This window comes from Martes martes (assembly GCF_963455335.1).
Source record: "Martes martes genome assembly, chromosome: 7".
Taxonomy (NCBI): Eukaryota; Metazoa; Chordata; class Mammalia; order Carnivora; family Mustelidae; genus Martes; species Martes martes.
In genome coordinates this window covers 113,556,137-113,562,330 of record NC_137894.1, presented here as the reverse complement: position 1 = coordinate 113,562,330, position 6,194 = coordinate 113,556,137, and positions in this window count along the sequence as shown.

Here is a 6,194-nt window from a genome sequence, read left to right as displayed (position 1 = left end):
TTGGGCTTATAGAGGAAAATTCTATTTTCTAAGGAAAGTGGAAAACATCTGGGTCCTAGATTTTGTGTGATGAGAGCAAAAGGGAAGGAAGCAGTATTTCGGATCATATCTTGTAAGGCTTAAGGAAGAATAGGACTGGAATAAATGTGGAAGTAGACATTTACGTCCAGAATCACACAGAAAAGGAACAGAAGGAGACTTTCACTGTGGAGGTGAAGTCTGATAAAACCTTCAGTGGTTTGGCCAAGCTATAGCCACCCTTCCCCTCTTCTTAAGAGTTGGTATATTGATTGGCCTTTTCCTAACCGCAAGGAATACAGGTCTGATTCCTGTTCATACAATACTATTTCACACTGCCACCTACAAGTGAAACCTACAGACAAATTACAAAATCCTTGATTCTCTTCTCCATCTTATTTTATATACCTGAGCATTTCTAAGATATTTCTTGACATTGTTCCTTCTCTCAGCATTTGATCTAAAAGGTTAAAGGAGTGTAAAAGGGGGATTTTAACTGTCTCACTTCACTGGCAGTTCTTGGGTTAAAATATTTGCAGCACCTTACTAAATGCTTTGGGTGTTGCTTGGACAAGTTATGTATCTTACTCCTGTCATTTGCGTTGGGAGTGCTGGGCCTGTTTTCCTTCCAGCAGCAGACCAGACAGGGTTAGAAGGAGCGCGGGGCAGTTCTTAGTATGACATCAGCCTCATAACAGTTTGGCCCTTCCTTTACCAAACTTGTTTTTACAAATTTTTCAAAGATCAGAATGAGAATTGGCAAAAAAAAAAATGAACTGTTAAATTTCATTACATTTGTACAGATACATTTAGAAGAAAGATGATTAATTTGTGTGTTGGTGTAAAGCTCCTAACATTACCCCTTAGCTATAGCATTTCCTACTTAGGAAATATTGACATACATCTTCTTTAATCTGCACAGCAGCCCTTCGAAGTTGGAAATAATTGTTCCTCTCTTAATGGTGAGAAAATAGGTTCAGATTGTTCAAGTCCCTCACCCAGATCACACAGCATAACCACAGAGATTTCACTAGCTGAAAAAGACATGGTCTTAACCTCAGATCTTGAGGTGAGTAGGGCCCCCAAAATGAATAGCTGTGAGCTAAATAATGGATCCCTGCCTGTCAAAGGAAGCTTTTATTTATTTATTTAAAGATTTCACCCATTTATTTGACAGAGAGATCACAAGTAGGCAGAGAGGCAGGCAGAGTGAGAAGGGGGAAGCAGGCTCACCACTGAGCAGAGAGCCTGACGCAGGGCTCAATCCCAGGACCCTGGGACCATGACCTGAGCCGAAGGCAGAGGCTTTAACCCACTGAACCACCCAGGCACCCTAAAGGAAGCTTTTTAGATTCCTAAGACCTGAATAGGTCTCATTTGTCACCCGTTTATTCAAAAGCATACAAGACACAAAACAGCTTGCCAGCCCAGCATTATGGAGTGTTTCTCTTCCATTGGTGCAGTCCCCATGGCAGTTCACACAGTAATCCAAGAAGTGTTCAACGCACACACACACAAATGATAGTTCAGGTACAAGAGCTGCGCTGGCCTAGAAGCCTCGTGTACAACAGGAACCACTGTCTCTTGTCATAACACCTTCGACTTAGCTTCTAGGTCACCAAGAGACCTGCCCCAGTTACAAGTCATTGCATTCAGGGAAGCACAAATTTCTGCCTTCCCACCAGTAATTTGTAGTTTTCACCCAATCTCAGCATAAATGATCACAGGTCATTTTACCATCAACGATCTTGTCTAGTAATATATTCCACCATATTTTTTTCCTAGGAACAGAGCTAGAAAGTTAACACAAGGTCAAACTTGGCCATAGAGCAGAAGTTTTGGTAAGCCTCCATCCGCAGATATTTGAGAAGCGTGAGTGGGCACATCTAGCTTACTTTCACACAGGAGGTAACATTTGAGCTGGACCTTGAAAAGTGGCTAAACTTGGAAAATAGGAAAATAGGACACGAGAAAGAACGAGGCAGTAAACACTGTAATGTTTGAGGAACAGCAAGGAAGCCATCGTGGCCGGAGTAAGGGGAGTGTTTAGGTGAGCAGTGCTGTAAAGGCCACGAAAGCTGGTAGGGGAACGCCTGGAACACGCAGCCACAGAGTTTAACTTCGGAGGCTGTGAATGATCTTTCAAGATTTTTAAAGCAAACCTGTCAAATCTGCATTAGGAGGATGAAATTCACTGCTCTGTGTAGACGAGATTGGAAAACTGGAGAACTTAATGTCCCAGAAGCCAGGTCAAGAGAATTTTTCAGTGAGACAGCTGAGATGAGGAATTTTGTAAAGGCTTTGGATTTGGAATTTAGGCAGTTTTTTCAGGAGTGTAAAAAGAAGACAAAAACCAGCTTGCCGGGACGAGCCCAGGAAATAGTGAAGAGCAGGCAGGGAAGGCAAAGTTAACTGAGAACTTGAAAGAAGGAAGTGGTGTTATGGAATGATGAGTTGGAAGGACAGATTTTCTTTTTTTTTTAATGTGTAAAAGCAATTCGTCCATGTATATAAGTAACATGAGTAGAGGAAGGATTTAAGATTTTAAAAGTTTATTATAAAATGTACATAATCATAGGTACAAGCATGTACAAGTGGAAAGGCTAACTTTGAAAGGAATGTAACATTGGATGGCCATTATACTTCAAAAACAACCTGCCAAGCTCCAGGTGGCACACGTAGGCAAGTGAGTGAGGGGCTAAGACAGAAAAAGGGGCTGAGAGACCGAAATCACAAAGACATTCGGGGGAGAAGTTAGGAGAGGCTAGATGATGGGCTGAGGGGAATTTCAGCGATAGAAACCTGAGGAGGTAATTTCTTAGTGATTCACTTTCCTGTCTCCCATACTGCATAGTTCTCTATCTGGAAGCCTGATCTAAGAAAAGATACCTTACCTTTGAAGACAGTGGTAGTCCTTTCAGCTACATTTAGAGATCCTGTGTCAACTTTCCTAGCACACTTCTTTCTTTTTTACAATTACATGCTTTAACTAGATATTCAATTTGAGGCATGCTGTGAAGAACTTGGCTTAAAAGCCTCTTTGTGCCAAAGGTAATTTTCTTTATGCTTTTCAAGAGAGTGGGGAGAAGGCTAATGAGGACTGATTATATCACTTAACTGAGACAGGCCCTATGTCTTTGTCCACAGAAGTTTGAATTTAAGGTCTTTGGACTATAAGAGAAATGGGATAGATCATGGTTTTTTCCTTGGAAGCCCAAGGTTGGATGGGTTGCCATGGTGATGCTAACTCTACTTACTTACTGGCATTTGTTGTAGATTACCTACTCTGTTCCAGGGCCCCCCAGGCTTGGCCAATTATATTGCCCCTCGAGTCTTTGAGAAAAAAAGAAAAAAAAGAGTATGTTTGAGTCTTAGTACCTGCTGTAGGGTGAACAATTTGAGGAGCATCTAACAACGCTGGGCCACTTCTCCCCAGTGGCCCTGGACGTTCCAGAGATTGCTTTGTACTTGACACTGACAATGAGCCCAGATGCTTGTTGGAAGCGACTGCCTTTGGCTTGGGTCATGATCCCGGAATCCTGGGATCAAGTCCCGCATCAGGCTCCCAGCTCCATGAGGAGTCTGCTTCTCCCTCTGACCTTCTCCCCTGTCATTCTCTCTCACTCTCTATCAAATAAATAAGTAAAATCTTTAAAAAAAAAACAAAACGAATTTATCAAACTCAACACCCAAAGAACAAATAATCCAATCAAGAAATGGGCAGAAGACATGAACAGACACTTCTACAAAGAAGACATCCAGATGGCCAACAGACACATGAAAAAGTTCTCCACATCACTCAGCATCAGGGAAATAAAATCAAAACCACAGTGAGATACCACCTCACACCAGTCAGAATGGCTAAAATTAACAAGTCAGGAAACGACAGATGTTGGCAAGGATGTGGAGAAAGGGGAAGCCTCCTACACTGTTGGTGGGGATGCAGGCTGGTGCAGCCACTCTGGAAAACAGTATGGAGTTTCCTCAAAAGGTTGAAATAGAGCTACGCTACGACCCAGCAATCACACTACTGGATATTTACCCTAAAGATACAGATCCGAAGGGCCACATGCACCCAAATGTTCATAGCAGCAATGTCCACGCTAGCCAAACTATGGAAAAGAACCTAGATGTCCACCAACAGATGAATGGATAAAGAAGATGTGGTATGTATACATAATGGAATACTATGCAGCCATCAAAAGAAATGAAATCTTGCCATTTGCAATGACATGGATGGAACTAGAGGGTATTATGCTGAGCGAAATAAGTCCATCAGAGAAAGACAATGATCATATGATCTCCCTGATATGAGGAATTTAAGAGGCAGAGTGGGGGGCTTGGGGGATAGGGAAGGAAAAAATGAAACAAGATGGGATTGGGAGGGAGACAAACCATAAGAGACTCTTAATCTCACAAAACAAACTGAGGGTTGCTGGGGGGAGGGGGGTCAGGAGAGGGTGGTTGGGTTATGGACATTGGGGGGGGTTGTGATATGGTGAATGCTGTGAAGTGTGTAAGCCTGACGATTCACAGACCTATACCCCAGGGGGAAATAATAAATTATATGTTAATAAAAATAAAAAGAATTTTATGCATATTTACATATATATGTGTGTATATAACATGTTGTACTTTAAGTTTATTCTTCAGAAATATTTAAAACAATACTACCAGAAAGAAGTCGAGAAAAATTCATGTTACCGTGAAGTCATCCCTGCACCTTCACTGAAGCCTGGGACCCTGTGGCAGTCCAGGCACCAGCAGGTCAAAGAATCTCATTCACCTTCCAACACTTGTTGGCTCTCTAATGGGCTGTCTGTAGCCCTGAGAAACATCAGAAGGCCTGATAAAAATGCAAGGATCGCTGTCTTCTTTACCTTCTCTATTAAACTCTTTCAAGAAATGTTTTAAAATTACTGGAGTTGCAGGGCACCTGGCTGGCTCAGTCAGTGGAGTATGCAACTCTTGACCTCGGGGTTGTGAGTTCAAGCCCCACGGTGGGTGTAGAGATTACTTTAAAAAAATTAAAATCTTTAAAAATAATTTAAAAAATAGGACAAAGAGGGAGACAAACCATAAGAGACTTAACGATAGAAAAGAAACAGGGTTGCTGGAGGGAAGGTGGTTGGAGGGATGGGGTAGCTGGGGGATGGGCATTAAGGAGGGCACTTGACCTAATGAGCATTGGGTGTTCTATGCAACGGATGAATTACTAAACTACTTCTAAAACAAATAATATACTATATGTTAATTAAATTGAATTTAAATTTAAAAATTAATAAAACATAAAACTACCAAAGTTGCAAAACACGTGGGTGATGATCCTAGTGTGGGCATAATCTTGTCTTGCCTTGATCCTTCACCTCCGCCTTTTCCCCCCCATTGTTTTGCATTTGATCCACTGTTCCTACTAGAAATCAAGGGTGAAAAAGAAGGGAGAGCAAGAGCCCTCCTCCTCTCACCGGTATGGGTTCCATCAGCCTTAAGAAATTATTGTGGGGGCGCCTGGGTGGCTCAGTGGGTTAAAGCCTCTGCATTCGGCTCAGGTCATGATCCTCAGGGTTCTGGGTCCTGGGTCCTGGGATCGAGCCCCGTGTCGGGCTCTCTGCTCAGCAGGGAGCCTGCTTCCCCCTCTCTCTCTGCCTGCCTCTCTGCCTGCTTGTGATCTCGCTGTCAAATAAATAAATAAAATCTTCTAAAAATATATATGTTGTGAAGCTTTAGGTTTGGTAATGGTATTGTTACTTTTTTAAGGTACCTTTTAGAGGAGGTACTGAAATGTTTTCAGATAAAATGACATAACATCTGTGATTTGTTTCAAAATAATCCAGTAGAAGTCCATAGATGCAACAAGATTAGTCATAAACTGATCATTGTTGAATTTGGGCAGTGAGCATTATTAATTCCTTTGCTTTTTGACGTGCTTGAACTTTTCCACAATGAAAAGTGAAAAACAAAAGCCATTGAGAATGCAGTGACAATCCTGTCTTGACTCCTCTGCAGCGAGCACCTAGTACTCTGCGGCCAGTCTGGTCCTGTCTGAGGCTTGCGAGGAGCACTGGGCCCTCACTCTGAGTACCTCCACGCCTCCCCTTCATGACTCTTCAGCCTTGGACCCTGTCCAGCTCCCTCCCCACCACCTGAGGCCCATGGGTGGAAATGGCCCTGAGCGA